This window comes from Malania oleifera, chromosome 9 (assembly GCF_029873635.1).
Source record: "Malania oleifera isolate guangnan ecotype guangnan chromosome 9, ASM2987363v1, whole genome shotgun sequence".
Taxonomy (NCBI): domain Eukaryota; kingdom Viridiplantae; phylum Streptophyta; class Magnoliopsida; order Santalales; family Ximeniaceae; genus Malania; species Malania oleifera.
Window position 1 is genome coordinate 46,462,294 of NC_080425.1, and position 10,032 is coordinate 46,472,325.

A 10,032-nucleotide genomic window follows, 5' to 3' on the forward strand; every position below is an offset into this window, starting at 1 on the left:
AGATGACATGGTTCATATTTCAGGGAGTTTTAACTCAGGAGACCAGTAAGAAAACAACGGGTCCAGATGCACTATCAGACCACCACCCAAGTATAAATTTGATGTTTTGGTGTATTATGCATTCATTGCTACTAGTAAGGTGCCTACTATTTTTCAAGATGCGGTGCATAGAAAAAGGAAAAATAGATGGATGAGTGCTATGGTGAAGGATATAGAGTTATTACATAAGAATCAGATGTGGGAGTTGGTGGAGCTTCCAAAGGGGAAGGGGGTGATAGGATAATGTCATATGAGAATAATCGACCTAGTCCTACGATTCAACCCTCACACAGGCACATACACTTGAAACACTTTAAATTAAGAATTTAATTAACTAAACATAAACACCATAAGTTATGCAATATTTCACAAATTCAAGGATTTTGAAAATGTGTATGACTTGTCCAGCAATTAAGTCCCAATTGGTTCTTTCACAAAGAAATCAAGTTATATACTGAAAAGTTGCCATTTCAAAGATTCAAGAATATATGTTTTATGTTAGCAAACTAATATTCATCCAATTGATTTAAGCTAGTAAGTACCAATGTTGCAATCTATGGATTCAAATGGTTATTCAAAGAAGTGATTTTCTACTAGCAAGGATTCACAAAATATAGCAAGGATTCAAACACAAGTATTAAGATTACGAATAGATTTGTTTGGATGACTTTGGCATTGTTCCACACGTAGTTAGATCACACCTTAGGTCCTTTGAACAAGCGTTGAAGCACCAAGACAAACGCAACAATGGAGTGAAGGAGAGATGGCTGAGGGGTGCATGGTATGGTGGCTATGTGGATGTGTTGAAGAGGAGGCCATGTGGGTTAGTGAGGGGAGGTGAGATGGAGTCACTAGATAGAATAGTAGTCTCTCACCACTTGATCTCCAGAGAGAATGCGTAGCCTCACACTACTCAATCAAAATGATTGGACAAAACTTTCAAGCTTTAGCAAAGGAAATTCTTTTCAATATTCAATATTCAAACTTAGCTTCATTTTCAGGTTTGACAATGGAGATATAAAAGCTAACATGGATGGGAGAGGGACAAGACATTAACTAGCTAAGCTAGTATTGGGGACAAAACATTAAACAGCCTTATACTTCCCATACTAGCATGGGAGACACAAAAAGTGGATGCTCACAACTTACTAACACATTAAATACTAACACAACTTACTTGCAAGCTAAGCTTAAGTGTCTTGCAACATTACAAATTAAATACAAAACATAAGTCAAAGGGAGGTCAAATCTGTGTGGGGCCCATTGGAGCCATGTGGGCACATGGGTCTTGAGTTGGATTTTTCTTCCATACTTCACTTGAGGGGGTCTTCAAGCACCTAACATTCTTGAAATAACATATCCAAGCACAATATAAAATGAACATAATAATCAAAAGTCTTCAAATCAAAAGTCTCCAAATCATCCCATGTGAACCTACAAAACAAATTTAATGATAGTAGATATCTGGAGGTCGTCCACGTGTCACCATGTTGGCAAAGGAGTAGACATCAAGAGGCCATCCACGTGTTACGATATATGCAAAAGAAAGAGGTAAGACATGCTGATCCCCATCATCTCTCCTGGGCCCAAAATAATTCTTCTTTGAATAATTAGAAGTGAAGTACTGGGAGTACAATTCCAAGTTGAGACGAAGGAGGTCTTCCTTAAGAATCCAGCTCTGCTCGAAAAGTGGCTTGCCTCTCCACTTGACCAAGAACTTTTGGTATGATCTTGCTTGTGTGAACGTTGTCTTGTCATCCAAGATCTTTTCAATCTCATCAAGGTTCTTTGGTATTGGTAAAGGTGGAGGCACAGGCAATTTTGGGTTTCCAAGTTCATGAGGAGTAGAGAATGGAGTAGGATCACCTACAAGGTTAGTATTGGATGGCTCCACAAAAGATGATGCTTCAAGAAAAAGTGTTAGATCTTCAACATTAAATGCATTGGTTATGTTAAAATCAACAGGAATATCGAGCATGTAAGCATTAAAACTAATTTTCTTTAAAACTTTGAAAGGTCTCATCTTTTTAGCATGCAACTTTCTTACCTTTCCTATAGGAATCTTCTCTGTACGAATACGAACCATAACCATATCACCCTCTGAAAATTCTTGTAACCTGTGATGTATATCATCATTAGATTTATAATGCTCAATGTTCAAGTTAATTTTCATTCTTATTTCAAAGTGTAGATCGTGTATATGCTTTGCAAAAGCATTAGTAGGCTCACTCACTCTAGTCTTATGTGGTAATGAAATAAGATCTAAAGACTTTCTAGGACTATATCCTATGGCATCCTAAAATTGACTAAGGCTTTTGGTCCTATTCACTAAACTATTGAATGTAAATTCGACCATCGGAAGGCATAAATCCCAAGCTGTGATGTTCTTGCCTACCAAACATCTCAGCTTGATCCTAATATGAAGGTATCCACTTTTAAGGTCTATCTTTGAAAAAAGTCTTGGATCTTACAATTAGATCAAGCATATCATCTAGTCTAGGTATGGGAAACCTATACTTGACGGTAATCATGTTAATTGCTCTATTATCAATACATGTCCTCCAAGTGTCATCTTTCTTATGAGTAAGGAGAGTAGGGTAGACATATGGACTTATGCTCTCTTGAATAAAGTAATGTTCCCTTATTTCATTCACTTGTTTCATCAATTCCTCATGTTCTCTCGGGTTCACTCTATGATGTGGTAAATATGGTAGATATGAACTATAAACAAATTCAATGACATATTGAATGTCTTTTATGGGAGGTAACTCACTAGGTGGCTTAGAGATAACATCCTTAATCTCGGAAAGAACAGGTATTACTTCTAGTGGTGTTTCATGCTTAGGAAGGGGCGTTTCTGTCTCAATCACCGACACTGCTTGTGTATCTCAACTTTCTTGCTTAAATTGATTTTTTCTAATGATATTCAATGATTTTCCACTAATTTTTTTTGCTTCCCTTCTTCTTTTTCTCACATTTTGGCTCTAGGGGACTCAAAATAATTATTTTGCCATTACACCTAAATGAATAAGTGTTGGTACGTCCATTATATGAGACATTCAAATCATACAACTAAGGTTGTCCTAATAAAATATGGGCAACATCCATGGGAAGGATATCACACCAAATCTTGTCCTCATAATCACCAATCTTAATGGGAACTAGGCCTATGTGGTTTACGGGCATGGCAGTGGTGTCAACCCAAGCTACCTTGTATGGTAGTGGGTGTGGCTCAACTTTCAAACTCAACTTTTTAGCTACAGATTTAGACACAACATTCATACAACTACCACCACCTATGTTCATCTTACAACTTTTACTCCCACACTTGATGTAAGTACGGAAAAAAGAAGTGCGACGCCAATCCTCTTGATCATTGGGACTCATCATAATGCGTCTCATCAAACTCAATTTGATGCTCTCATTTAGCTCGCTTGACAACTCATGTCTTGAGGTATCTCTCTTAACATCAATCCTACGGCCTCGATAAGGATTCCAGACGTGAGTAGACATCCTAGGGGTTAGGGAAGGGTTCGGATAGCACTAGGGCAGCCCTTTGGAATGGTGTTTGGTCACACATAATAGGGTCAAAACACAATTCTCCTACTTGGAAATTTTACCCCTAAACCTAACCAAACTAGGTTCCAAATAGCCTAAGGTTCAAAATCTGGGTAAGCTGCTCAAGGCCAATCTGCTGACGATTTTTTGAAGCCATCAACGGTTTCAGACAGTACTGAAATCCTACAAGCTACTAATGGATGGGAAATTTCTCATGCGAACGCCCTTCAGTATTTGGGTCATAATGTTTGCTAGAAAACTCTAAATAGGGCAATCTTGATATCAAACGAAAGTTAAGAAAATCTCCCACAATTTTTGTGTTTAACCCGTTTTGAAGATGGGAAGTTTTTGATAAAGAAAATTGCATATCAATTTAGCATCAGAAAAATGAAGATGTTCGGACTTAGAGGGTTTGCTTAGTTTGACTTACACTCTAATACCAAGATGATGTAAGATGGGAATGATAGACCTAGTCCTATGGTTCAAACCTTACACACGCATACACTCAAAACACTTTAATATAAGAATTCAATTAACTAAACATAAACACCATAAGTTATAAATATTTCACATGTTCAAGGATTTTGAAAAGGTGTACGACTTGTCCAGCAATTAAGTCCCAATTGGTTTTTTCATAAAGAAATCAAGTTATATGTTAAAAAGTTGCTATTTCAAAGATTTAAGAATATAAGTTCTATGTTAGCAAACTAATATTCATCTAATTCATTTAAGTTAGCAAGTACCAATGTTACAATCTATGGATTCAATCGGTTATTCGAAGATGAAATTTTAATCTACGAGCAAGGGTTCACAAAATATAGCAAGGATTCAACCACAAGTACTGAAATTACCAATAGATTTTCTTGGATGACTTTGATTCTATTCCACACGTAGTTAGATCACATCTTAGGTCCTTTGAACAAGCATTGAAGCACCAAGACAAACACAGCAGTGGAGTGAAGGAGAGATGGTTGTGGGGTGCATGGTATGGTGGTCGTGTGGATGTGTTGGAGGGGAGATCGTGCGGGTTAGTGAGGGGAGGTGGAGATGGAGTCACTGGATAGAATTAGGGGTGTACACAGCTCGGTTTGGTTCAGTTATTGCCAAAACCATCAACCGAGCTGAACCTCTCAGTTTTTAAAACTACTGAACCGCAACCGAACCATATACCGTCGGTTTAAAACCAAAAAAAAACCATTTATTTTACAGTTTGGTTCGGTTAATTTAGTTTTACCAAATTTTAAACTAACACAAAAAACATTATTTAAAGCCAAGCCACAGCCCACAGCCTCCTATGTTATTTTAATTGGGCCAAGGCTTTGATTGCAAAGCCCAAAACGGAAGAGGAACATATCCAACTTCAATAAATAGGGTGGGGAAATTTTTTTCTTCCCATTTCCAACTGATGTGGGATGGCTAGAAGCCTAGAAACACATTTCGCACCAGTGGGCATGAGCTGCGTTGCTGTGTGCCTGTGTGTGACTGCGTTGGCGTGGAGATGTGGGCGTTAGCGACTGGCGTGGGCGTAAGCGTCGCCGCATCGGCATAGGGTGGGACTTGGGAGGAAGCGGGAGGTGGCACGGTGCCGGTTTCACCCCCTCCAATTTTTACTACCAAACCTCTAGTTTGTTTGCCTTTCGCAAAACCTCTCTTCCCCTCTCACACTCTGTCCCCCAGATTGGGTTTGTTTTATGCAAAACCTCTATATATATATATATATATATTGTTATTTATATTTTTATATATATATATATATATATATGTTGAGTGTTTGTGCCTGTGTGTGACTGCATTGCAGAGATGAGCTGCGTTGCTGCGTGCCTGTGCGTGACTGCATTACAAAGATAAGCTACGTTGCTGTGTGCCTATGTGTGACTGCGTCGGTGTGAAGATGTGGGCGTTGGCGATTGCTGTGTGCCTATGTGTGACTGCGTCGGTGTGAAGATGTGGGCGTTGGCGACTGGCATGGGCGTAAGCCTCGCTGCATCGGCATGGGGTGGGACTTGGGAGGAAGTGGGAGGTGGCGAGGTGCTATGAGGAGTCGAGGACGGAAGGTTTGGGCGACTCGACATTGGTGTGGGCGTGAGTGTCAGAGGGCATGGCAGTCGTAGGTTACCACTTACCAAGATTCCAAGACCAGGAGCCAAGAGGATTGAGCGTCTCTTCAGGCTTCAGTCTTCTTCCATAGCAGTAAAGCACTCATCCAGTCTTCCCACATGGCCAAAATGGGAGGTGAGATTTCATGCCTCCTATATAAAATCCTTCCCCCCTCCCTGAGAAAGTACAAGACATTGAAGACAACAATTCAAATTAAAAAAATAATATATTCTACAGGACATATATATGTAGTATTAAAAATAATTATTTTAAAATTATAATCGGTTTTTGATTTTTATGGTTCGGTTTTTAAGTGAAACTGAAATCGAAACCAAAAATCTATTTTTTATAAATTCAAAACCAAACCAATGACCGAAATCAAAAAACCAAACCGAAGCTTCAAACGGTTCGGTTTTGGTCCGGTTCTCGATTTTTTGGTAAATTTTGTACACCCCTAGATAGAATAGTGGTCTCTCACCACCTGATCTCCAGAGAGAACACGTAGCCTCACACTACTCAATCAAAATGATTGGACAAAACTTTTAAGTATTAGCAAAGGAAATTTATTTCAATATTCAATATTCAATATTCAAACTTAGCTTCAGTTTCATGTCTTACGATGGAGATATATAAGCTAACATGGAGGGGATAGGGACAAGACATTAACTAGCTAAGCTAGCATGGGTGACAAAACATTAAACAACCTTATACTTCCCATATAAGCATAGGAGACACAAAAAGTAAATGCTCACAACTTACTAACACATTAAATAGACAACTTACTTGCAACCTAAGCTTAAGTATTTTGCAACATTACAAATTAAATACAAACAAAGTCAAAGGGAGGTCAAATTAGTGTGGGGCCCATTAGAGCCGTGTGAGGCCCAGAAGATCGTGTGGGGCCCAAATGAATCTTGAGTTGGATTTTGCATCCATACTTCACTTGGGGGTCTTCAAGCACCTAACATTATTGAAATAACATATCCAAGAACAATAGAAAATGACCATAATAATAATAAAAATCCTCAAATCAAAAGTCTCCAAATCATCCCATGTGAACCTACAAAACAGATTTAATGATAGTAGACATCTAGAGGTTGTCCACCTGTCACCATGTCGGCAAAGGAGTGGACTTCAGGAGGTCTTCCACGTGTTATCATATCTGCAAAAGAAAGGGGTAAGGCATGGTGATCCCCATCATAGGATGTAAGGGGTTTATGTTTTTGTTGTTTGTGGATAGCTTGTTATTTGCAAGGAAGGCTTTGACTGAGGTTAATCAGTTGGAAACTCTATTGAGAAAAGGTTTTGACATGAAGATTTTGGGTACGACCAAGGAGAATCTTGGTTTGGAGATTTGCAAGGATAGAGTTGCAGGGAGATTGGGTTATCTCATGGTAGCTTTGTGGATAGAACTTTTAGGAGATTTTGTTTATCGTCTCAAAGTGGTTTTATAGAGAATCACTGTAAATTGTTCATGAGTCCCTAAAATGCATGATTTTAGTTCCTCATTTATCTTTGTTTATTCTCATTTTACTATGCATTTTCCTAGAATTATTATTGTTCAAAGGTATGCAAGGTTTGCTTTTCTTTTTAGGAAAAACATGTTAAAACCTTGGACTTAGGCATTACGAGAAGCCAAGGAGGATTTGGAGGACTCAAAGCTCAAATCAAGTTCTCAACCAAGCTCTTGAAGCTTTAGATTATTAAGGGATAAGAAGATGATGCACGACTATGTGATGCGACTAGCAACATAAGGGACAACTAAGTCTTTACTTGCAAACTACAAGGTTCAGACTGAAATCAAAATGCTGCAAGGTTCGACCAAGTCCTTGACCAAGTGACTCTCCAAGGTGACCACGTCGAGATACTGAGCCAGAACTGAGATTAGAATTATGGAGAGCCTCGACAAAGTATTTGACCAAGAGACCTTAAGGGACGACTATGTCCAGGTCTTGAGATTTCCTAAAGATCGAGATCCTGCTCTTAACCATAAACCTAGCCAGCAAAACCCTAAGGTTCGACGTAGTCAAATACATTGAAGATTCGAATTCCTGATTTCCCATGAGTCTCAACCAAGGCATGCACAAGAAAGACACAGGGGTGACTTGGTCGACAACAACGATCTTCTACGCAAGATATGCTGCAGACTTTCCTAAATTGTGAAACAAACCTTGTAAACTCTAGAGCCTATAAGTATTTGCTATGAACATGAGCTTTGGGTTCCTCTTTGGCCTCTCTTAGGTTAGTGATAGGTTTAAGATGTCATTGAAAACCAAGTTAGATTAGAAGTAGCATAGTTTTCCATTCTTGTTTCAGTGTGTGCATGAAGTGTTCGACGGCCTGTGACAACCGGCGGCGTTTATGTGCTATCCGTGTATATTACATTATCACTTTCTTGTATCTTCCGATGTTAATGACAAACGATCTGAATATAAAAGGGATTATCTTTTTACTGCTTTCTCTTTTACTACTTTCATTTACTTGTTTGGATTATGATGATGTTTAGTGACAAGATTAGCACCTATATTGCTTCAGTCAGGTGCATGTATTAGGCTGCATTCTCCCACAGAGGTTCTCATGGTTGTTGTGATAGAGTATACTCCGATTCCCGATCATGCTCCGAATGACTGGTGCACCCTTGCTACTCTATGCCATTGAACGGCTCCTTGGATTGTTTAGCCGGGTTCTGGTTAGTTTAGTACGGTAAACTCACTGAACGTAGATTATGCAGAACAACATCCTAAACTAAATTCATGTATGAACACTGCTCTGTAGGAGTCGGGTTAACGTAGATTTACTTGCTTTCATTTAATTGCTTTCCAGTAGTTTGTTAGATTTCACCCATTGAAAAATACCACCTTTTACTTCTCTTTTACACAAAGCTATAGTAAACTAATTTCGAAGTAGCTTCATAACTATGCTTTAAGTCCCTGAAGATCGACACCTGACTTACCCCACTTTCTACTGAACTTGGGATTAGTTAGGTTCTATAAATTTTATTTTTGGAGCCTTGGCGAGCCTACCAAATTTTGGCGCCGTTGCCGAGGACTTGGCTACGGTTATAAGCTAACTTCCACTTTAGAGTATTGTTGCCTTGTGTTTTTTATTTGCTCTCCTTTAATTTTCATCTTTCTTTATATATTTTCATTTTTTTTTTTGTTTGTTATCTCTAAAGTCTTGATTCTGGGTGCTTTAAATGTGTGTGTTTGGTTTACACTCTCAGGACCCCGAGATAGTTCTTATAAATCTCGATATTGAAAGATCACGTAGGTCCTTTAGGAAACTTACCTCCAATACAGAGATCGCTAAGTGGTCTAAGCCAAAAGTTATGACTGAAAAAAACCCATCGGTTCCCGCTTATCAACTCCCGGAACCCCAAGCTCTCCACCTACAGGGTGGGAGAGCAACCACTTCAGCCACTTAGGGACTACTTTGTGCCTAATGCATACACATTGCCATCCTGCATCCGATTCCTGGATGTTTACGTGTCGAAATTTGAAATTAAGACTTCAATCATCTTGATGCTGCCCAACTTTCATGGGAACCCCACTTAAAATCCTTATCAGCATCTGGATAAGTTCTTGGAGATTTGTTCCACCATCTGTATACCTAATTTTAGCGATGATGCCCTTCATCTTAGGCTCTTTCCATTCTCGTTGAAGGATAAGGCCAAATTTGGCTGATTCCTTTAGAGCCGAACTCAGTGACTACCTGGGCCACCATGCGGTATGAATTCCTGAAAAAGTACTTCCCATTTGGGAAGACTAACCAGCTGCGAAGGGTAATCACAAGTTTCACACAGATGGATGGGAAACTTTTCTTTGAGACCTAGGAACGCTTCAGGGGCCTACTCCGTAAATTCCCACATCATCAAGTTCCCAAGTGGCAATTGGTGCAAACATTCTGCGAAGGGTTAGCTGAGAGGGATAGTGAGAGGTAAGGTATACTCCCAAGAGGGGGAGGGGGTGAATTGGGTTTTTAAAATTTTCTTTATAAATCTTTTTATTAAGTCTTTCCCAACTCTTTTATATTTAGCAATCACCCAAGTATAATTGATTTGCAATGACCAACACTCAATGTAAGATTTAATATTTATTAATGAATGATGATAAAGATCAAAACTTCAATATTTAGAATTTAGTTTTCAATATATCAATCCAATCAATAAGTTAAGCTTGATTTAACAATAAAATAGAAATTGTAGCAAGTTTCCAAAATTCTGATTTTGATATCAAACAAGTTGCTTGAGTTTAAGTATGTTAATGAACTTTGATATTTATCAATGTACTCCCTTTAATCAACGTTTCTGCAATCAACATACTTCCTTTAATCAAGGTT

General features: G+C 38.7%; 1 non-coding gene across 1 annotated transcript; it reads right to left on the reverse strand.

Moving 5' to 3' along the window:
- Nucleotides 1-9,464: 9,464 nt before the first annotated feature.
- Nucleotides 9,465-9,571, reverse strand: LOC131165135 (small nucleolar RNA R71). Its single transcript, XR_009139456.1, has one exon. It is a non-coding gene; the product is annotated as a small nucleolar RNA R71 (small nucleolar RNA).
- Between the last annotated feature and the right edge of the window lie 461 nt (nucleotides 9,572-10,032).